General features: G+C 48.8%; 1 protein-coding gene across 2 annotated transcripts in view; it reads left to right on the top strand.

Moving 5' to 3' along the window:
• The first annotated feature begins 584 nt into the window (after nucleotides 1-584).
• The window catches only part of LOC135054655 (zinc finger protein 271-like), a 65,237-nt gene continuing 41,720 nt past the window's right edge, over nucleotides 585-24,101 (top strand). The window contains exon 1 of one of the 2 annotated variants that reach the window (XM_063957895.1): nucleotides 585-732. The gene's annotated coding sequence lies outside the window, so the exon portion shown is untranslated. Of the gene's footprint in view, nucleotides 733-11,506; nucleotides 11,578-24,101 lie in introns of those variants that run through there. The other variant, XM_063957896.1, reaches the window with a different exon arrangement.

Below are 24,101 nucleotides of genomic sequence, written 5' to 3'. Positions count from 1 at the left end.
AGATACCACATCAAGATGCACACAGACACCGTACATGAGGCACTGACACCCAGACACGAGGCACAGATATACCGGTATGACACACCGACACCCCGATACGACACACAGACTCCCTGACGGTGCACAGACGCCCCAGAACGACACACAGACGCCTAGATACAGTGCATCGACGGCCAGACATAGTGTACAGACGCCCGGATACGACGCGCAGATGCTGGGTAGATACATGGTGCACAAACACCCAGTAAACAGACCACCCTGGCACCATGAGAGCAGCGCTCTCCCTCCCCCACCACCATGCCCGGATGAGGCTGCGCTGCAGATGTGCCGGCGCCCTGTACATCTATCTCTGGATATACACACAGAAAGCATTGCACCTATGCAGCCCTTGCTCTGTGTCCTGCAGCAGCTGCACGGGTACCCGCCCTCTCTCACACCTCCCTGCCTGCCCCCAGCGCCTGTCACACTGCCATGTGCGGGAAGCGCCCTCTCCCTGTGCTGAGCCCAGGGGCGGGGCTGGAGGAGGGGCCGTGGGCGGGGATATGATCATCATTCTGTCCCGTTACTGAGGAGGAAGCAGATTGTGTTCCCCTGCCAATCACACCTCACTTCCGGCCTGTGCGTTCCATCCAACTTCCGGCCCCTGCGTTCCACATACAGGAAGAGAGGTTTTTTCTTTCGCGGCTACTTCCGGGCATCCCTCGAGCGAGAATCAGCCGTCCGCAAAAGCAGGTAATGGGGTCCTACTATACAGGGGGAGCAACCTGTGGTGTCCTGTCATAATTATACAGGCGGAGGGTCCTGTAGTTTCCTGTTCTTATTATTATACAGGCGGAGTGTCCTGTTATTATTATTATAGAGGGAGAGCAGCCTTTGGTGTCCTGTTATTATTATTATTATACAGGCGGAGTGGCCTGTAGTGTCCTGTTGTTATAACTATTATACAGGGGGAGCGGCCTGTGGTCTGTATATCACGTGTAACACATCCGCCTCTCAGTGAGCGCAGGCATTACCCTCTATATATTATAAGGGCACGGTCGTGCCCTTATATTAAGGCTGAAAAAAAAAAAGAAAATATATATATATATATATATATATATATATATATATGTATATATATATATATATATATATATGGGTTCACTACGATATGCTGGCGGTCGAGCTCCCGGCGACCAGCATACGGCGCCGGGAGCCCGACCGCCGACTTACCGACAGTGTGGTGAGCGCAAATGAGCCCCTTGCGGGCTCGCTGCGCTCGCCACGCTACGGGCATGGTGGAGCGCTACGCGCGCCACGCTACGGGCATGGTGGAGCGCTACGCGCGCCACACTTTTATTCTCCCTCCAGGGGGGTCGTGGACTCCCACGAGGGAGAATAAGTGTCGGTATGCCGGCTGTCGGGCTCCCGGCGCCGGTATGCTGGTCGCCGGGAGCCTGACCGCCGGCATACTGAAGACCACCTATATATATATATATATATATATATATATATATATATATATATATATATAAAACTGTGGCTCCAATAGGGGATTGCAGTGGGGGCAGTGCGGGGTTATGGCTCTGTGACAGGAGGTAGAAATAAAGCAGAGCATGCCCCATGTTATAGCAGTGAGGGCGGCGGAGGCGTGCTGTGTGGTGGGCGCACATGACCCCCTATTGTCCTGGCACCACGCGTTTTGCCTTTGTCAGGGAATCAGTGAGGGAGCCAGTCCCAGCTATAACGGGGCGCTCTCGGCTCTGTGTCTGTGTAGTCCCGTCAGCCTGTCTGTTATAATATTACATTATATTCTAGATCTAATTCTAGGGTCAGTCTGACACTTGAAGCTCTCACAGCGGAGACGCATCAGACAGACGGTGACCCCAGCCTGAGATAATGCTCCCACCGGAGATAATGGCCTCAACTAGGAGCAATTCTGAGAGACCTTCATTTTCACAGTCTCAGAAAACAGATATCAGAGTTTAGTTCTTTGTTGCCAACAATTCAGTAAGTATACAGTATATATCAGTGCCGTAACTAGACATTTGAGCGCTGTGTGCAAGAAACGGCATCGGCTCCCCCCCCCCCATATTTAATACAGGGCCAGTGCACGCACAACCAAAATGTAGGGGCGTGGCTTCATGGGTAAGAGGCTTAGCCACAAAATAATACCATGTCATATTACGCTATTATTACAGCGCTCCGAGTTCAGGTTTTTAATTTGCTAAAAATTCACAAAGTGTATGTATGTGTTTATATACTTCTGACAAAATACAGAAACCGGGATAGGGGGACGTTGTGCTGTGACTGAGCGCTCTTTATCTGTTAGTGTCAGTGCTGAAGTAATGTAACCCAGGATATGCTGACAGCAAAGGGTTTTGTACCAAGGTTAACACCTACATACATGGAAATCACTTTACACAAGAGTGTCTGATGTACGGTCCCCTCACAATAGGAGCACATGAGATGTAATGACCCTGCAGTGTCTGTATGATGTATGGTCCCCTCACAATAGGAGCACATGAGATGTAGTGACCCTGCAGTATCTGTATGATGTACGGTCCCCTCACAATAGGAGCACATGAGATGCAGTGACCCTGCAGTGTCTGTATGATGTATGGTCCCCTCACAATAGGAGCACATGAGATGTAATGACCCTGCAGTGTCTGTATGATGTACGGTCCCCTCACAATAGGAGCACATGAGATGCAGTGACCCTGCAGTGTCTGTATGATGTACGGTCCCCTCACAATAGGAGCACATGAGATGCAGTGACCCTGCAGTGTCTGTATGATGTACGGTCCCCTCACAATAGTTGCACATGACATGAGATATAGTGACACTGCAGTGTCTGTATGATGTACGGTCCCCTCACAATAGGAGCACATGAGATGCAGTGACCCTGCAGTGTCTGTATGATGTACGCTCCCCTCACAATAGGAGCACATGAGATGCAGTGACCCTGCAGTGTCTGTATGATGTACGGTCCCCTCACAATAGGAGCACATGAGATGCAATGACCCTGCAGTGTCTGTATGATGTACGGTCCCCTCACTATAGGAACACATGAGATGCAGTGATCCTGCAGTGTCTGTATGATATACGGTCTCCTCACAATAGGAGCACATGAGATGCAGTGACCCTGCAGTGTCTGCATGATGTACGGTCCCCTCACAATAGGAGCACATGAGATGTAGTGACCCTGCAGTGTCTGTATGATGTACGGTACCTACGTGTAAATCATGTTTAGGTGAGTGATGTAGTCAGTACAAGTGGTATAAGTAAGTGTAGAGCTCCCACATAGTGACATTATATACTGCTGTCTTATTGTAAAACTACTTCTTTCTTCCCTTTGTTTGTTAACTAATATTTCTCTATCAGGGTCCACAGTGATCTACAGGATCTACCTTGGTATTTCTCCGGCAGGGTCCACAGGTTATCCACAGGATAACAATGGGATATGATGGAGCGATAGTGGATTGGCACCAAACGATCACAAGCTTTCAGTCATCCCAGGATGCAACGGGCTCGTCCATATATCCCGCCCACTAGCTGAGGAAATCAGTTTCTCTGACGTACTAGTGGATGCTGGGGACTCCGTAAGGACCATGGGGAATAGACGGGCTCCGCAGGAGACTGGGCACTCTAAAGAAAAGATTAGGTACTATCTGGTGTGCACTGGCTCCTCCCTCTATGCCCCTCCTCCAGACCTCAGTTAAAATCTGTGCCCGGCCAGAGCTGGGTGCTCCTAGTGGGCTCTCCTGAGCCTGCTAGTTAAAGAAAGTATTTGTTAGGTTTTTTACTTTCAGTGAGCTTCTGCTGGCAACAGACTCACTGCTACGTGGGACCGAGGGGAGAGAAGCAAACGTACCTGTTCACAGCTAGGTTGCGCTTCTTAGGCTACTGGACACCATTAGCTCCAGAGGGTTCGAACACAGGCAGCTGTCCTCGATCGTCCGTTCCCGGAGCCGCGCCGCCGTCCCCTTCGCAGAGCCAGAAGAACAGAAGCTGGAAAGACAGTGAAATCGGCGGCTGAAGACTCCTGTCTTCATTAAGGTAGCGCACAGCACCGCAGCTGTGCGCCATTCCTCCCACAGCACACCACACACTCCGGTCACTGTAGGGTGCAGGGCACTGGGTGGGGGCGCCCTGGGCAGCAATTTGAGTACCTTGTGGCATTAAACCTACATATATACAGTCAGGAACTGTATATATGTAAATCCCCCGCCATTTTCTATCACTGAAAGCGGGACAGAAGCCCGCCGCTGAGGGGGCGGGGCCTTCTTCCTCAGCACACCAGCGCCATTTTTCTTCACAGCTCCGCTGGAAGCACGCTCCCCAGGCTCTCCCCTGCAGTATCCTGGTAGCAGAAGGGTAAAAAGAGAGGGGGGGCACATAAATTTAGGCGCAAAAGTTATATTTCAGCAGCTATTGGGTAATCAGTGTATCCCTGAGCTATATAGCGCTGTGGTGTGTGCTGGCATACTCTTTCTCTGTCTCCCCAAAGACCTTTGTGGGGTCCTGTCCTCAGTCTGAGCATTCCCTGTGTGTGTGCTGTGTGTCGGTACGGCTGTGTCGACATGTTTGATGAGGAGGGTTACGTGGAGGCGGAGCAAGTGCAGATAAATGTGGTGTCGGGGCCGACACCTGATTGGATGGATATGTGGAAGGTCTTAAATGACAATGTAAACTCTTTACATAAAAGGTTTGATGACGCTACAGCCGGGCCCTCAACCCGGGCCTGCCCAGGCGCCTCAGAGGCCGTCAGGGTCTCAAAAACGCCCACTATCTCAGTTGGTTGACACGGATGCCGACACGGAATCTGACTCCAGTGTCGACGAGGATGAGGCACAATTACAGCCTAAAATGACCAAGGCCATCCGATACATGATTATTGCAATGAAAATTGTTTTACACATTTCAGAGGATGACCCTGTCCCTGACAAGAGGGTACATATGTTCGGGGAGAAAAAGCAGGAAGTGACTTTTCCCCCGTCTCTTGAATTAAATGAGTTATGTGAAGAAGCGTGGTCTTCCCCTGATAAGAAAGTGGTAATTCCCAAAAGATTACTAATGGCGTACCCTTTCCCGCCAACGGATAGGTTACGTTGGGAATCCTCCCCTAGGGTGGACAAGGCGCTGACGCGCTTATCTAAGAGGGTAGCCCTGCCGTCTCAGGATACGGCCGCCCTAAAGGAGCCTGCGGATAGGAAGCAGGAGGGTATCTTGAAGTCAGTGTATACACACTCTGGTACTCTACTGAGACCGGCTATTGCTTCAGCCTGGATGTGCAGTGCTGTAGCAGCATGGACAGATACTCTGTCGGAGGGGTTAGATACCCTGGACAGGGATACCGTATTGCTAACCCTTGGCCATATTAAAGACGTCTTATATATGCGGGATGCCCAGAGGGACATTTGCCTGCTGGGCTCTTGTTAGGATCTCCTGCTCTGTGCTGCCACGTCGCCATGGCAACCGGGAGGCAAGTGTTAGCGAAGTAACCTGAGCGCAGCTGATACTCCGGTCTGGGTGTTTACTGTGTAGTGGTTACAGGCTCTGTGCACGGCAGGGAATCCGGCGCTGGTTTTGTGCTCACAGTCTGTGAGGTCTGAGTGGGGCGTGGACAGCACCTGCTATATAAACCATCCTCTCAGGCTAGGCAAATGCTGCTGAATCTTTGTTTGTTAGTCAGTTCCAGAGAGTTAGCTAGTACTGTGTGACTTTGTATTTACTTGTTGCTTACTGCGAATAGGCCTTGGGATTCGGTACTTCATTCTGCCAATCCGGACCTAGCAGTAAGTCTGGAGTCAGTTGTTTGACCTGCTGGGGTTCTTTTGCTATTCTGTGAACCCAGCAGGTTTGCGGCTGTACTCTCAGACCTGCTTGCTTAATCCTCCCTCACTGTGCAGGGCGTCAAGGTGTCAGTTTAGTGGCAGTAAGCTGAACCTGTGCCCTGCAAGTGGGGGTTAAGATTGTGGATACTCTCCTTGTGTCTATATTTCTATCTCTGACCAAGGAGTTTATTCCCACACCCGTTGGTAACCCTTTGGGGTTTTTGCTGTTGCTCTTAGCAACATTATTTCAGGTGCTCCACATGTTAAATCACTACACCTCGCTTCATTGTCCGCTCTATTCCATCTGAGCATTCCTGACACTAGGGAGACACCCAATTCCTGAGCCTTTGGGCTTCTCCGTTCACTTTGTGTTTATTAGTTATTCCATCACCTCCTGTGTATGTTATGTTATACTGTCTGTGAGTTCGTTTGCTTCGCTTCCCTCTCTGTTCATACACCGGTATACTCCTGTTAGCACTGGTGTGTGTAACAGCTCTAGAATAAATGCAATGTCCATTTCTGCCAGGAGGGTCTTATGGACTCGGCAATGGACAGGGGATGCCGACTCTAAAAAAAACACATGGAGGTTTTGCCTTAAAAGGGTGAGGAATTGTTTGGGGACGGTCTCTCGGACCTCGTATCCACAGCGACAGCTGGAAAGTCGACTTTCTTACCACAGGTTTCCTCACAACCTAAGAAAGCACCGTATTACCAAATGCAGTCCTTTCGTTCTCAAAAAAGCAAGAAGGTCAGAGGTGCATCCTTTCTTGCCAGAGGCAGGGGTAGAGGATAAGAAGCTGCATCATGCAGCCAGTTCCCAGGAACAAAAGTCCTCCCCGGCTTCCACTAAGTCCACCGCATGACGCTGGGGCTCCACAGGCGGAGCCAGGAGCGGTGGGGGCGCGTCTCCGAAACTTCAGCAATCAGTGGGTTCGCTCACAGGTGGATCCTTGGGCTATACAGATTGTATCTCAGGGATACAAGCTGGAGTTCGAAGTGACCCCCCCCCTCACCGTTACCTAAAATCTGCCTTGCCAGCTTCTCCCACGGAGAGGGAGGTAGTCCTGGCGGCAATTCACAAGCTGTATCTCCAGCAAGTGATAATAATGGTACCCCCCCTTCAGCAGGGAAAGGGTTACTATTCCACACTGTTTGTGGTACCGAAACCTGACGGTTCGGTAAGACCCATTCTGAATTTAAAATCCTTGAACATTTATATGAAAACGTTCAAGTTCAAAATGGAATCGCTCAGAGCGGTCATTGCAAGCCTGGAAGAGGGGGATTTTATGGTATCTCTGGACATCAAGGATGCGTACTTGCATGTCCCCATTTATCCGCCTCACCAGGAGTACCTCAGGTTTGTGGTACAGGACTGTCATTACCAATTCCAGACGTTGCCGTTTGGTCTGTCCACGGCTCCGAGAGTATTTACCAAGGTAATGGCGGAAATGATGGTGCTTCTGCGAAAGCAAGGAGTCACAATTATCCCATACTTGGACGATCTCCTCATAAAGGCAAATTCCAGAGAGCAGTTGCTGATCAGCGTAGCACACTCTCGGGAGGTGTTGCAACAGCACGGCTGGATTCTGAATATTCCAAAGTCGCAGCTGATTCCTACGACACGTCTGCCCTTCCTGGGTATGATTCTGGACACAGAACAGAAGAAGGTGTTTCTCCCGGAGGAGAAGGCTCAGGAGTTGGTGACGCTGGTCAGGGACTTCCTGAAACCAAAGCAGGTGTCGTGCATCACTGCACGCGGATCTTGGGAAAGATGGTGGCGTCATACGAAGCCATTTCTTTTGGCAGGTTCCATGCCAGGATCTTTCAGTGGGATCTGTTGGACAAGTGGTCCGGATCGCATCTTCAGATGCATCGGATGATCACCCTGTCCCCGAGGGCCAGGGTGTCTCTTCTGTGGTGGCTGCAGAGTGCTCATCTTCTCGAGGGCCGCAGATTCGGCATACAGGACTGGGTCCTGGTGACCACGGATGCAAGCCTCCGCGGATGGGGGGGCAGTCACTCAGGGAAGAAACTTCCAAGGGCTGCGGTCAAGTCAGGAGACTTGTCTTCACATAAACATACTGGAATTAAGGGCCATATACAACGCCCTGAGTCAAGCGGAGCCCCTGCTTCGAGGTCAGCCAGTGCTGATTCAGTCAGACAACATTACGGCGGTCGCCCATGTAAACCGCCAGGGCGGCACAAGAAGCAGGGTGGCAATGGCGGAAACCACAAGGATTCTGCGTTGGGCGGAGAATCACGTGCAAGCACTGTCAGCAGTGTTCATTCCGGGAGTGGACAACTGGGAAGCAGACTTCCTCAGCAGGCACGACCTCCACCCGGGAGAGTGGGGACTTCATCAAGAAGTCTTCGAGCAGATTGCACATCGGTGGGAACGGCCACAGGTGGACATGATGGCGTCTCGCCTAAACAAAAAGCTAAAAAGATATTGCGCCAGGTCGAGGGACCCTCAGGCGATAGCTGTGGATGCCCTGGTAACACCGTGGGTGTTCCAGTCGGTCTTTGTGTTTCCTCCTCTTCCTCTCATACCCAAGGTGCTGAGAATAGTAAGAAAAAGAGGAGTGAGAACAATTCTCATCGTTCCGGATTGGCCAAGAAGGACTTGGTACCCAGAGCTACAAGAGATGATCACAGAGGACCCATGGCCTCTGCCTCTCAGACAGGACCTGTTGCTACAGGGGCCCTGTCTGTTTCAAGACTTACCGCGGCTGCGTTTGACGGCATGGCGGTTGAACGCCGGATCCTAGCGGAAAAGGGTATCCCGGATAAAGTAATTCCTACGCTGATAAGAGCTAGGAAGGATGTGACAGCTAAGCATTATCACCGTATATGGCGAAAATATGTTGCTTGGTGTGAGGTCAGGAATGCCCCTACAGAGGAATTCCAGCTGGGTCGTTTTCTGCATTTCCTACAGTCAGGAGTGACTATGGGCCTAAAATTGGGATCCATTAAAGTCCAGATTTCGGCCCTGTCTATTTTCTTTCAAAAAGAACTGGCTTCACTGCCTGAAGTTCAGACGTTTGTAAAGGGAGTACTGCATATTCAGCCCCCCTTTGTGCCTCCAGTGGCACCTTGGGATCTCAACGTGGTGTTAGATTTCCTGAAATCACATTGGTTTGAGCCACTTCAGACCGTGGAGTTGAAGTATCTCACGTGGAAGGTAGTCATGCTGTTGGCCTTGGCCTCATCTAGGCGTGTGTCAGAATTGGCGGCTTTGTCATGTAAAAGCCCATATCTGATTTTCCATATGGACAGGGCAGAATTGAGGACTCGTCCCCAATTTCTCCCAAAGGTGGTATCAGCGTTTCATTTTAACCAACCTATTGTGGTGCCTGCGGCTACTCGGGACTTGGAGGATTCCAAGTTGCTGGACGTAGTCCGGGCCCTGAAAATCTATGTTTCCAGGACGGCTAGAGTCAGAAAAACTGACTCGCTATTTATCCTGCATGCACCCAACAAGCTGGGTGCTCCTGCTTCAAAGCAGACTATTGCTCGCTGGATCTGTAGCACGATTCAACTTGCACATTCTGCGACTGGACTGCCACATCCTAAATCAGTAAAAGCCCATTCCACGAGGAAGGTGGGCTCTTCTTGGGCGGCTGCCCGAGGGGTCTCGGCTTTACAACTTTGCCGAGCTGCTACTTGGTCGGGTTCAAACACTTTTGCAAAATTCTACAAGTTTGATACCCTGGCTGAGGAGGACCTTGAGTTTGCTCATTTGGTGCTGCAGAGTCATCCGCACTCTCCCGCCCTTTTGGGAGCTTTGGTATAATCCCCATGGTCCTTACGGAGTACCCAGCATCCACTAGGACGTCAGAGAAAATAAGAATTTACTCACCGGTAATTCTATTTCTCGTAGTCCGTAGTGGATGCTGGGAGCCCGTCCCAAGTGCGGACTCTCTGCAATACATGTATATAGTTATTGCTTAACTAAAGGGTTATTGGTATGAGCCATCTGTTGAATGAGGCTCAGTTGTTGTTCATACTGTTAACTGGGAATAGTTATCACGAGTTGTACGGTGTGATTGGTGTGGCTGGTATGAGTCTTACCCTGGATTCTAAATCCTTTCCTAGTAATGTCAGCTCTTCCGGGCACAGTTTCCCTAACTGAGGTCTGGAGGAGGGGCATAGAGGGAGGAGCCAGTGCACACCAGATATAGTACCTAATCTTTCTTTTAAGAGTGCCCTGTCTCCTGCGGAGCCCGTCTATTCCCATGGTCCTTACGGAGTACCCAGCATCTACTACGGACTACGAGAAATAGAATTACCGGTGAGTAAATTCTTGTTTTTTTTTATTTGGTGCTGCTGGAGTCGGACCATGGTCACAGGGCTGCTGTTCTAGGCAGCCCTAAGCTTTATTATTTTATTTTTATAGTCTTACTATGTTTTCAGCGATCTTTCTTAACAGCGTCTTATACCCATATTAGAAAGACTCGCTACAACAACTCTCCGCCGTGTCGCAACAACGCTTACCCACGTGTACAGTGCTGTCTCGGCAAGCGTCTGTGTCGGATATTCTAGCAGGTCCAGCAGACGTTACCAGGCTGTGGCTGGAGCACGGGGAGAAGGTAAGGCATCGGTGCCGCTTACTAGGTTAATACGGACACAGCCGCACTGTATTGGGGGAAACTACCAAACAGTGGCTGATGCGCCACCACCACGGGTGTTCCAGAGCTAGGCCTAAGGGATCATAGGCACCAGGATTAGGATGAGGCTGCGATCCCTAGGGTTGATGTCAGCAGTGGGGAGTCAGACGCTCTCTTGGTCGTCCCCCCTCCCGTTCATGACCAGTTTCTGCGTGTCTCAGACGCTACCATGAGGGGTCTCGGTCGCAGCTTAGGCCGCTGCTTCTGTGTTCACTAAAACGCTACCGTGTGGAGACCCGGTTACTGTATCTGTATAGTCCCGGAGCGTCTGTGTGCACAATGCGTCTGTGTTCGCTGTAATCCCAGAGCATCGGTGTACACTGGTAGCGTCTGGTTCCACTCAGCGTTTGTTAACGTATTGATCGAGCCTGGAAGTGAGGTGAGTCTCCCTGTATCCCACTCTACTGAGTGCGGGCGATACAGCACTACAATTCTATCTACTTGTCAGTATGAATAGTTAAGCTTAGTGCCTGTTGCATATGAGTCTGTCTACATACTGTGGTTTTCTTCACTTTTGTGTTACATATGAATACATTATCGTCTGTATGGAACAGAATTCAGTAATATGTACCCCTACATACTTTCAAATGTGTTGTAGTTGATGATATGCTCATATGTCTAATTTATAGATTACATTTATGACTGACTGCTAGTTTTGATTACTGACTTTGTTATAATATTGTCAGTGGTTCTTTTTTGACCTCAGTACTGATGTGGGTACTGTCTCTGGAGGGTCAGTTTGATATCACTTTCAGAGGTATTGTGATTACAGTCATAAATAGTGTATAACACTGTGAAGGTGCTAGATGTTAGCATGTCTTAGAGCGGCAAGTTAAGAGGTTGTATTTACAGTAACCAATACTCATATACATATGTTGTTTGCATGAACTGTATTATCCTCTCTGACCTAAGCAAATTGTCTAGGTTTAACTTGAATTTTTTTTTTTACAAATGCAGCTCTCTTCATACGGTATGTCCCCTACAGCTTTTCAGAGTAAAGCAAGCTGAGAAACCAAACACAAATAAAGCATCCACTTCACAGGCTACACAGATAATTCATCACACGATGAAAGCTCTATACTTCAGCATACAAGGTAAAAGATATTTACTCAGTAAGTAAACTGTTATTATGGAGCAGTGGGGGCTAGCTGTCCTTGGAGGCAACAGAGCCTAGGTTGTATAAGGCTTTTATTTTAGGAAAATCCCAGAATAAGGTAGGACCTCCTGACGGGGGCACCAGCGGTTTAAAGGGGAGAGAGTTGGGTGACACCCAAATAAAATAGAAATCTCACTAAATGGGATATCTGTTTTTTTTTTCCTTTTCCAGCTGGGTACTGTCTTTAAAAATGTCTTTTAAATATGCATATTTGTTACAATGGCCTCTACATCAGATTAAGGCCAGCCCGGATTTTCAGATGGCATGAAAGCAAATAGCTGTTTGGGCTAGGGTACTGGAAACGTTCAGTTCCTGGTTAGGAACAAGATTCCATATATGAGTCACGTTATCTTGGTTTCTGTAAGGGGCTAATATTTATTAGCATATCTGCGGTCTCTGTGACAATGCAGAGAAGAGACAGGGTTTGATTGTCCCAGGGCAATAAATCCCAGGGCAGGCCAGGATAGACGTGGCTCCATTTGTAGCTTGAGGCAGCTATAGATGTTTGTAATGCTGCTGCGGTATCACCCTTAATTAAAGCGGGTGGCAGAGCTATTTTCTTTATAAGAAAGGTGATTCAGAGTCGGGAAAGGGTTCTGGGAACTTGATTTTGGAGTAGCAGACTTCAGGAAGTCTTACCTTTTCCCCTCATTTAATCCTTATTTAGGAGTCTAATTCTGGCCTTCACGGGCATAAAACGGAAAACTTAAGATGGTGACAGCAACCAGAGGGCCAGCTGTCGAATCACATTCACGATCAGGAGATGGTGTGGGCCTCTTTTCTGGGGGATACCCAGAGTAGTGGGCTGACTTCTTCATGGTGACTATAATATGAATACAGTGTCTGCCTGCAATGTGTGCATCCCGGGTTTGATACCGAGTGGGGCTGTGCAAATATTGACCCAGGCAGGTGCGGGAGTGCAGAAAAGGGGTATCCTTACTTATCTTTTCATGAAGTAGTCCTCTCGAAGGTTCCCTTGCTCCAGCTCGTCTCGGGTAGAGGCGACGGCAGGGGTTTTGTAGGAAAGCAGTTGAAATTGTTTTACCACAGACTGAGCCCCAGGGGCTTAATGGGGGTACTGGCCTCCTGGGCAGGGGATTCAGGTCCCATAGAAGTGGAAGTCAGTACAGCGACTATCTCATCACAGGAGATAATGCTTTTCGGTAATCCAAATAGAGGGGTTTGTCTAATCTGGTTGATATAGAAGGATGGGGACTCCATTCTCATAAAATCAAAACAGATAAGTTTGGGTACCGCGTTTATATGGAAACATTACGTCCCATAGTTTGGGGATCCAGGAGAATACCTAGTATCTCTGGATAATTATCAGTTTCTGTAGGTTATGGCATGCAGACTGTATATCTCAGGAGCTAAACAGTGTTGGGCCTGGTTAGTACTTGGATGGGAAATCACCTGGGAATACCAGGTGCTATATGTATTTCTCACTACCAACACGGTACTCTTGATACATTCTTTTTTTGTACACATACTGAAATGTGCACCGTGTGTGTCTAATCTTGTGACAAGCCTAGCAGAAATTTCTATGGCATTGTCCATCTGTGTTATTTCAAGGTTTTTCTCTTTAAGCAACATGTCAGTTTAGGCCTCACCCTTTGGGTGAGCCACAATCCCAGAGTATTTACCGGACAGTTTTATCCCCATAGATAGGAGATAAGACAATTGCCATTCTTGACCACTTCTTATCCTGTCAGGATTTTGTGCTATTTCTGACAGACAATAACTTGTCAACAGTGGCACAGTGGGTTTTTTAATGGGCAAAGTCATGTCTGGTTTCGTAACAACGGATTACTCATAATGGATTTTGTCTGACTCAAGTCTGCAGGAAGTATTTACTTTGAAGTAAGTATCCAAGGTATGATAAGACTTTTGACTTGTTACACAGGTGATTATATCTTTTCACGTAATAGTGCAAATGAGCGGTTAACGGTGTTAACAAATCGGCATGCTGAAGTGTGCGCAATTGCACTCAGGGCTTCTACAGTATCTCTTTTATCGGCAGCCGAGTCACACTGGAGATGCCCAATCTCAGATGTCCTTGGAAGCTACACAAATGTTTGTATGGTTGGTCTTTGGGTAAAAAAAACACCTGTAAGTGTCAGGTGTGGTATCTGTGAACAAGCTACTGTCAGAAGAGTTAAGGATGGTCATTGGCCTAGTGGCTACAGACAGCTCATCTAGACAGGGGATATCATTTTGGATATCGGTTTGGAGTATCCTGACAATATATGCAAGTCTTCAGGGGTCACTGTCCAGAAGAATATTCTAGGGACAATAGACCACAGAAGTAAATTGCCTGTTAATAAGTCTGTTTACACTTCAGGCCTATACATGGTATTGTTCGGGTAAAGGACATTCCTAAGGGAAAACCAGTCCACGTCTGGCCAGACGAGGCTACGACAGTAGCGTATTTCAACTTTTCAAGAGGAAAGCGCAGATAAAAAGGAAGGAGGTAGGTCACGTACAAAAGTGGCCAGAACTCCATCTTTCAGGTTTTCCGTAGCAAGTGACTAGGAGTCTTAGATAGAGAAGCGTTTCTCATCTCGACATACCATTTCAGTAGACGAATGGGCTTAACGGTCGGTTCAGACTCTGGTACAGTAATACGGGTCACACAGGATCAGGGACTGATCTTTGTGGGCGCTATGGGAATTTATTTCACTTATGTGTGTCCTCCAATCAATTCTGCTAAGTCAGGATGGTGAGGAAAATGAAATAAGGTAAGTGCCATGATCTAATGGTTCCGGCTTGATACAGAAGGCGTTGGTACTAAGATTTGCAGGGAATGGTGCTCCACTTCTGCTTCTCAACGCCCACATCCACTCATACAGGGTCCTGGTTGTTACAGACATCTGCATCACCTGTCTTGGACGGCGTGGTTCTTGGATCTGTATCCTGAACTCCAGAGGATTCTCCCAAATAATTCAAATTATGCTCAGAACAAGGAAAGACCTTCTCAGCTCATATTTACCAAATATGGTTTATTCATTGGTAACACTGAAAGAGGCTTGCACCCGAAAGTTTTTGGAGTGTCCAGAGTTCTGCCAATCCTTCATACAGGAAGGAATAGGGGTTGAGGATGGCTTTCTTGAAAATGCAAGTGTTGGCATTAACTGTATGGTTCCAAAGTAAATTGCCAAAATTACAGGTTGTGCGCACTTTTTTCAGGGAATGCTGCGTATTTAATCGCTTTTTTCACCTACAGAAGACTAAAGTCTAGTCATGTAGGTCCTTTCAAGTTGCCCATTGGGACCACTTAATATGTGAATCTTAAATGGTTGACAACAAAGGTACTCTTTTTACTGATTATAGCATCAGATGTACGAACGCTGTCATGTCGTTTCCTAGTTCTGGATTTTTTTTATCCAGGTAAAATAGTTCCCAGACCTAGGTCTTGGGAATCTTCCTAACGTGGAGTTGTATTCCACCTTAATGAAGATATGGTAGTCCCATCCTTATCAGGTAGCAGGACTTCTCTGCGGGAGATACGTCGCTGAACGTAGTCTAAACATTTAGGATCTACGTGAATCATACCGGTGCCATCAGAAAGACAGATTCTCTCTTCATTCTTTATGAATTCCATAAGAATAGATGGCTGGTTACTAAATATACACTGGCTAGATAGTTTCGAATAAGGACTTCGCAAGCATAATCTCAAGCAGATCTCCCTGTTCCGGCTAATGTCTCTGTTCACACTACTCATGAGGTAGGTCCTTCATGGGCAGCACAACAGGGTGCTTCAGTAGAACAGATTGGAAGGCAGCCGCATGGCGTCCGTTAACACAATCAATAGACATTATGCTGGGATACTTTGCCTCTCATGATGCTTAATTCGGGCATAGGATTCTTCTGTTCAATCAGAAGTGTCCCCACCACTAGGGTTGCTTTGGGAAGTCCCATTGTCATCCTGTGGATAATCTGTGGACCCTGCCGGAGAAATATATGTTATGGTAAGAACTTACCGTTGATAACTGTATTTCTCCTAAGTCCACAGGTTCCACAGGGATCCCACCCTGACGCATCTGATTTGAGAATCTTTACACTCACTAAACCTCTTCCCTCTTGTAGGGAAGGGTGTGCGTGTGTGGTCTTCTCGCCTGAATAGGGTTCTACATAATGCTCCTGCCTAAATGCTTTGGAATAAACTGATTTGCCTCAGCTAGTGGGTGGGATATATGGACAAGCCCGTTGTATCCTGGGAGGACTGAAAGCTTGTGATCGATTGGTGCCAATCCGCTATCGCTCCATCATATCCCATTGTTATCCTGTGGAACCTGTGGACTTTGGAGAAATACCATTATCATAGGTAAGTTCTTACCATAACGTATATATATAGTAGTGACAGTGAAACGGGAACCAAACAGTTACGCTTTTCATACTCCCAAGATGCAATGGGCCAGCCCCCTATATCCCTGCCTCCCGGCTCAGGCAAATCAGTTTTAGTTTGGTGTGGCAGGAGCCGGACCACTAGAACAGTTGGGCTACAAAAAAAATTTCTGCAGCCACAAGCTTTTGTTATTTTATAGTATTTTTTCTTTTTATGAGTGATCTCTCTATGCGTCTTAATAAAGATGCTCCAAGAACTCTCTGCCGGGTTGCGACAACTGTTACCTCCAAGTACACTGCTGTTTCGGCGGGCTTCAGACTGGATGTACTGATTATCCTAGGCTGCGGCCGGAGAACGGGAGAAGGTAAGGCGTCTGTTACCGATCAGCGGTTTAAGATGCGTATAACGCAACCTTATTGTCTCGGGTGGAGACTACCGGACAGTCGCTGATGCTGCTGCCACATCAGGTGCACCAGCGCTAGACCTCAGAGATCATAGGTTCTGGGGAATAGTAGAGGCCGTTATCCCTGAGGTTGATGTCAGCAGTGGGGAGTCAGACGCTCCCCTGGTCGTACCTCCTCCCAGTTCATGACCAGTGTCTGCAGAGTTTCCTGCCATGACCTGCTATTTCTCTAACATCCTAGTGGATACTGGGAAACTGTACTTTCATAGGGTTATAGATCGGGTCCACTGGATCCTGGAACTTTAAAACCTTTAGTGTGTTTATGTGTGTGCTGGCTCCTCCCCTCTATGTCCCTCCTACCAGACTCAGTTTAGAAAAATGTGCCCAAGGAATCGGGTGCATTTCTCTGAAGCTCCAGAGAGTTTGCTTTAATTTTTGTTTTAGTATATTGTTTTCAGGTAGTTCTGGTTGGCAACCAGGCTACCTGCTTCGTGGGACTTAGAGGGGAAACCGAACCAACCTCCTGAGGGTTAATGGTTCGTAATCCCAGCTGACGGGACACTGAGCTCCTGAGGTGCTGATCACACATCGTTAGTATGTGTGCCCACGCCAGCAGCAAGCCGCCACCCTCTAACAGATGCCGAAGATCGAGGTGCTGTGAGTGTTACACCGGGGTCCTGGTTAGTGGGTCCCCGTTGCAGTTTGGCAGCATTTCGTGTGGCGGTCACGGGCCATGAGCTGCGGTGCCCGCCGCGGACAAAACTGGCTCAGGGCTCATGCCCCGCAGTGCTCACTGCCCCTTAGGGCTTGTCTGTGCTGTTATCTATATGAAATTTACACATGGTCAGTATAATAATGTGAGGGACCGCACGCCATTGCAAGGGGCGGGGCTTCCCGGAGCTGGACCAGAGGCGGGATGGCGCCATTTCCTGCTGCTGCAGATCAGTAAGGCTGCATGCACGCTGCTCCTCCACAGACCCACGCTGTTACAGACTGTGTACCGGAACCAGGGGATCATAGCTAGTGGGGAGCACTACAGCGGTAGGGCCGCTGCACTTTTATCAGGTTATACACATTATTTCACACGCTGTGTTCTGTGTGCTGGTCTCCGTTCCTCAGTGTCACTCCAGGGGCTCTCTAGGGTCTGTGTGGGGGTGTTTTCCAGTGAGCTGCGCTGTATTACAGTTGTGTCAAGATGTCTGTTGACATGGTTATGTGTGCTGCTTGTAACTCTGCCCCTTCATCAGCGGGGTCCCTCATGTGTGAGCAATGTTCCTTATCTCCTCAGGGACACAGTTCACAGGTACCTGACTGGCTTGATACCTTTAAAGCATGATTCAGAATGTTAATTCAGATTTAGCTGCAGCTATAAAGGAGAGACAGGTGTTAAAACAGTCTATTGATTCTATGGCAAAAGCAGCAGATACCAGAAAGGCTTTTCAGCCCACTCTGTTGGTTTCACATAAACGCTCACTGCCACAGGTGCTCCAGTCTGATTCTGATCCGCCCGATGTGGATGATGATATGGATGAGGACAGCTCTCTTTTTCTCCAAGGGTGGAGGCCCTCATTTTTGCGGTAAGAGAGGTTCTTCACACTCCGGATCAGGAGTCAGAACCAGATGAGGCGTTGTGCTTTTAATGTAAGATCAAAGACCTCAGCAACTTTTCCTGTGTCTAAAGAGTTAAACTCCCTGGCTAGGGAAGTATGGTTAAACCCTGATAAGAAATGTAAAATTCCTCAGAGGTTTTTAGCGACCTTTCCCCTCCCAGCTGAAGAAGGTATGGGAAAACCCCCCGTCAGTGGATACGTCTGTGTCCAGACTGTCTAAGAAATTGGTACTGCCGGTGCCAGGGGCTTTATCCCTAAAAGAGTCGGTTGACCACTGTCAAGGCAATTTATATGGCAGCGGGTGTAGCACAGTGCCCCACAATAGTTTGTGGGTGGATTTTCCAGGGCAGTGGTCAAGTGGTCCGATAATATTATTAATGGATTAGACAATCTGCCCCAGGATGAGGTCATTACTCTACTGCAAAACATACAGGTTGCTGCAAATTTTATAAGCGAGGCTATAAAGGAATTGTGTAAGATAAATGGCTGCACTACTGCTATGGCAGTTTCGGCACGCAGAGCTCTGTGCTTGCGTCAGTGGTCAGGGTATGCTGATTCCGAAAAGGGTGTAGAAAATCTTCCCTTTACAGGTGATGCCTTGTTTGGGGACAAATTAAATAAATGGATTTCCCAGTCAATGGCGGGCAAGTCTACCTATCTGCCGTCGGCTGTGCCACCTGCTTTCCCAGGCAATGGCGGGTAAGTCTACCTTTTTGCCGCTCCACCCTCCTTGCAGTCCTTTCGCGTAGCAAGGTTCAGAGGCAGGGGCCGGGGAGTCTTCACCACTCCGAGAGGATCTCGTGGTAATTCCCGTAAACCTGCAAATGCACACGTGTGGGCGAAGTCCTGCCGGGATCCTTGGGTGAGGGATCTCATTTCCTAGGGATACCGGCTGGAATTTAATGCTCTTCCTCCTCACAGATTTTTCAAATCGGGCTTACCAATTCTGCCCGCTGCAAAAGTTACCTTGCAAGAGGCCATTCAAAAACTTTTGCGGACAGGGGTGGTGGTTCCAGTACCTCCTCCGTTACACAAACAGGGGGTTTTCTCCAGTCTTTTTGTTGTTCCAAAACGGACAGTTCGGTGCAACTCATCTTAAACCTGAAGTCTCTAAACACGTATCTGCGGGTGTTCAAATTCAAGATGGAATCCCTGCGGGCAGTGGTGTCCGGTCTGGAGGAGGGGGAATTCTTGGTATCCCTAGATGTCAAGGATGCTTACCTACATATTCCCATGTGGCCCCCTCATCAGGCTTACCTCAGGTTTGCCATCTTGGATGACCATTTCCAGTTTCAGGCCTTGCCCTTTGGCCTATCCACAGCTCCAAGGGTCTTCACCAAAGTCATGGCGGAGATGAGGCTGCCACTGCGCAGGATGGGAGTCAACATAGTCCCCTACTTGGACAATCTCCTGATAAAGGCTATTTCCAGGGTGCGTCTATTGCACAGCATCGGTCTGACGACTCGCCTGCTTACGGATCATGGGTGGATCCTAACCGTCAGTAATCTCACCGGGATCCGACCCAACGTCTCCAATTCCTGGGAATTATACTGGATACAGTGTCTCAAAAGGTGTTTCTTCCAATTGACAAGCCCTTGGCTATCCAGACTTTGGTCCGCTAAGTGCTCCGTCCTTGCAAGGTGTCCATACATCTTTGCATACGTTTGGTGGGCAAGATGGTTGCTGCTTACGAGGCAATCCAATACGGCAGATTTCATACCCGGCCATTTCAGCTGGATCTGCTGGACAAATGGTCGGGGTCTCACCTTCACATGAATCAGGAGGTGAACTTATCTCCGAAAGCCTGGATTTCTCTATTATGGTGGCTACAAGTTCCTCACCTGGTAGAAGGCAGGATTTTCAATATCCAATCATGGATTCTATTGACAGCGGATGCCAGCCTCCGGGGTTGGGGGGCTGTGACCCAAGGCGCCCAGTTCAAGGGGATATGGTCAAGTCAGAAATCTACTCTGCCGATAAACATCCTGGAACTCAGTGCAATTTACAATGCCCTTCTACAAGCTTCCCATCTCCTGAGGAATCGGGCGATCCAGGTTCAATCGGACAACGCCACTGCGGTGGCGTACATAAACCAACAAGGGGGAACAAGAAGCAGAGCAGCGATGCGAGAAGTGTCAAATGCCTACTCTGGGCAGAGGCCAATGCAAGGGCCATCTCAGCCATATTCATGGAGTGGACAACTGGGAAGCGGACTTCCTTAGCAGACACGACCTCCATCCGGGGGAATGGGGCCTACATCCCTAGGTATTTCAACAGTTAATTCACCGGTGGGGCTGTCCGCAGATAGATCTGACGGCTTTTTGTCTCAACAAGAAGCTATACCATTACTGTTCCAGAATAAGGGATCCGCAGGCTGTAGCAGTGTGCGCGCTGACAGCGCTTTGGACGTACCAGTTTGTGTACCTGTTCCCTCCTCTACCGTTAATCCCAAGGGTTCTAAAATTACTAAGAAGGTAAAGCGTTCAAGCAATTCTTATTGCCCTGGATTGGCCTCGACGGGCGTGGTACTCTGACCTCCTAACCATGGCTCTGGAGGATCCCTGGCCTCTACCGCTCCAAAAGGATCTTCTTCAACAAGTTCCGTTCGTCTATTCAGACTTACAGCGGCTACATTTGACGGCTTGGAAGTTGAGAGGGAGATTCTAGCAAGAAAAGGTATTCCCTCCCGGGTTATTTCTACCATGGTCCAAGCCAGGAAGATGGTGACATCAAAACATTATCATCGTATCTGGAAAAAGTATGTTTCCTGGTGTGAAAGTAGAAAGGTGTCTCCCGTGGAATTTAGAATTGGTCGTTTATACTTTTCCTGCAAGCGGGAGTGGATATGGGCCTACGTTTTAGGCTCCATCAAAGTCCAGATTTCGGCGCTCTCTATTTTCTTCCAGAAACAACTTGCCATGTTGCCGGAAGTACAAACTTTCCTAAAAGGAGTTCTTCATATGCAAACCGCCCTTCGTACCTCCCACGGCTCCATGGGATCTCAATGTGGGTCTGTCCTTTCTTCACTTGGATTGGTTTGAATCCTTACATAGGGTGGAGTTAAAATGTCACACCTGGAAAACGGTGATGTTATTAGCGTTGGCATCTGCAAGACATGTCTCTGAATTGGGGGTAGGAGCCCTTATTTGGTTTTTCATGAAGACAGGGCGGAATTCAGGACCCGTCCTTCATGTCAATCAACCCATTGTGGTTCAGGTGTTGTCTGACGCTTCCATTGGGCCAGAGTCCTTGGAGGTGGTGAGGGCTCTGAAGATTTATGTCAAGAGGACGGCTCTTCATCGGAAATATGATTTGCTGTTTGTCCTTTATGATGCCACCAAGATTGGTCGTCCGGCTTGCAAGCAATCCATTGCTCGTTGGCTCAGGTTGACCATTCAACAGGCCAATACTTCGGCGGCTCTGCCTTTGCCGACGTCTATTCATGCCCTGGGCGGCTGCCCAGGGTGTCTCGGCCTTAAAGTTGTGCCGAGCTGCTACTTGGTCTGGTTTGAACACTTTTGTGAAATTTTATTGGTTCGACACTTTGGTCAGGGATGACCTTCAGTTTGGCCAGGCGGTTTTACAGGGGTCTCAACACTCTCCCACCCGTTTGGGAGCTTTGGGACTTCCCCATGGTACTAAAGTACAGTTCCCCAGAATCCACTAGGACGTTAGAGAAAATAGGAATTTAATACCTACCGGTAATTCCTTTTCTCGTACTTCGTAATGGATACTGGGCGTCCGCCTCAGTGCTTCGATTCCTGCTTTCTTGAGTAAGTATTTGGTTGGTCCGCCGTTGCAGTCCCATTATGTTGTTGGGATAGCTGTGCTATCCTGGTTAGGTTGGTGTTGCTATCCTCTGTTCTGGTTAGCGCCCTCCTTTTTGTTTTGGTTGTGTGTTGGCTTGTTGCCTCACCGCTGTTGTATTTATTCCTTATCTCGTGGTATGTCCGTCTCCTCGGGCACAGTTTTCCTAGACTGAGTCTGATAGGAGGGGCATAGAGGGGAGGAGCCAGCACACACACAGACACACACACACACACACACACACACACACACACACACACACACACTAAAGGTTTTAAAGTGCCGGGCTCCAGTGGACTCGATCTATACCAGTATGAAAGTACAGTTCCATAGTATCCACTACGGACTACGAGAAACGGAATTACCGGTAGGTATTAAATTCCTTTCTCCTACATCCTAGAGGATGCTGGGGACTCCAAAAGGACCATGGGGTATAGACGGGATCCGCAGGAGACATGGGCACTTTAAGACTTTAATGGGCGTGAACTGGCTCCTCCCTCTATGCCCCTCTTCCAGTTAGATTCTATGCCCAGAGGAGACTGGGTCACACACTAGGGGAGCTCTACAGAGTTTCTCTAAAAAAGACTTTTGTTTATTATTTTCAGGCAGCACTGCTGGCAACAGGCTCCCTGCTTCGTGGGACTGAAGGGAGAGAAGCAGACCTACTTCTGTGAGTTCAAAGGCTCTACTTCTTAGGCTACTGGACACCATTAGCTCCAGAGGGTCTGATCACTTGGTATAGCCTAGCTGTTCGTTCTCGGAGCCGCGCCGCAGTCCCCCTCGCAGAGCCTGAAGTAAGAAGCCGGGTGAGTAGCAGAAGCAAGAAGACTTCAGAGGCGGCAGAAGACTTCAGTTCTTCCTTGAGGTACCGTGCAGCGGTCGCGCTGCGCGCCATTGCTCCCACACACACAAGGCACTACATGGGTGCAGGGCGCAGGGGGGGCGCCCTGACCAGCAATAAAACCTCTAACTGAGACTGGCAAGTTGGTATACAGTGCATAGGCACTGTATACAGACCCCCGCCAGTATAAAGAAAAGCGGGACACAAGCGCGCCATTGAGGGGGCGGGGCTTCGTCCTCCAGCTCTAACCAGCGCCATTTTATCTCCACAGCTTGCTGCAGAGACGCTGCTCCTGGCCCTTCACTGCTGTCACAAGTAACAGGGTGCAAAAAACAAGGGGGGGGGGGGGGGGGGCACACCGAAATTTGGTATTGGTTACTATTATATAAAAGCGCTTATAGGTCTGGGGCATTATTTAATTCTTTCAGACCGGTGAGGCGCTGGGTGTGAGCTGGCAAACTCCCTCTCTGTCTCCCTGAAGGGCCTTACTGTGGGTCTGTCCCCTATAGCCCAGTGTGTTTGTGGGTGTCGGTACGCGTGTGTCGACATGTCTGAGGCTGAATGCTCTTCCCAGGAGGAGGCTGTGGTGGGGGCTGAACAGAATGAGGGAGTGACTCCGTCGGCACTGCCGACTGCTGATTGGGTAGAGATGTGGAGTGTTTTAAATACAAGTGTGGCTTTGTTGCACAAGAGGTTGGACAAATCTGAGGCTCAGAACCAAGCATGGAGACAATCCATGGGAGATGTTTTGTCACAATCTCAGACCCCCTCAGGGTCCCAGAAACGTTCATTTACCCAGATAGCAGACACAGATACCGACACGGATTCCGACTCCAGTGTCGACTATAATGATGCCAAGTTACATCCTAAGGTGGCTAAGAGTATTCAGTACATGATTGTGGAAATAAAAGAAGTGTTACATATCACAGAAGACCCCACTGTTCCTGAGACAAGGGTCTGTATGTTTAAGGGAAAGAAACCTGAGGTAATGTTTCCTCCCTCTCATGAACTGAACGCTCTTTTTGAAAAAGCTTGGGAATCTCCTGACAAGAGACTACTGATTCCCAGGAGGATTCCTATGGCGTATCCATTTCCCGCGGGGGATAGTTTACGGTGGGAATCCTCCCCTACGGTGGACAAAGCCCTGGCGCGTTTGTCCAAGAAGGTGGCGCTACCGTCCCCGGACACTGCAGCACTTAAAGATCCTTCCGATCGTAAGCAGGAAACTACCTTGAAATCTATTTATGTCACTACGGGTACGCTGCTCAGGCCGGCCGTGGCATCGGCATGGGTGAGTAGCGCTATTGAAAAGTGGGCAGATCACTTGTCATCTGAAATAGGCACCCTGGATAGGGAAAGCGTGCTTTTGACGCTGGGTCACATCAGGGACGCTGCAGTCATCAATATCTGCAGCATGACGGTGGACCGCACAGCCTGGAGGTCGGTCAGGTGGGAG

This window comes from Pseudophryne corroboree, chromosome 3, assembly GCF_028390025.1.
Source record: "Pseudophryne corroboree isolate aPseCor3 chromosome 3, aPseCor3.hap2, whole genome shotgun sequence".
In the NCBI taxonomy this organism is placed as follows: Eukaryota; Metazoa; Chordata; class Amphibia; order Anura; family Myobatrachidae; genus Pseudophryne; species Pseudophryne corroboree.
Note: the sequence above shows the minus strand (reverse complement) of the source record. Positions and strands in the feature narration are given on the sequence as shown.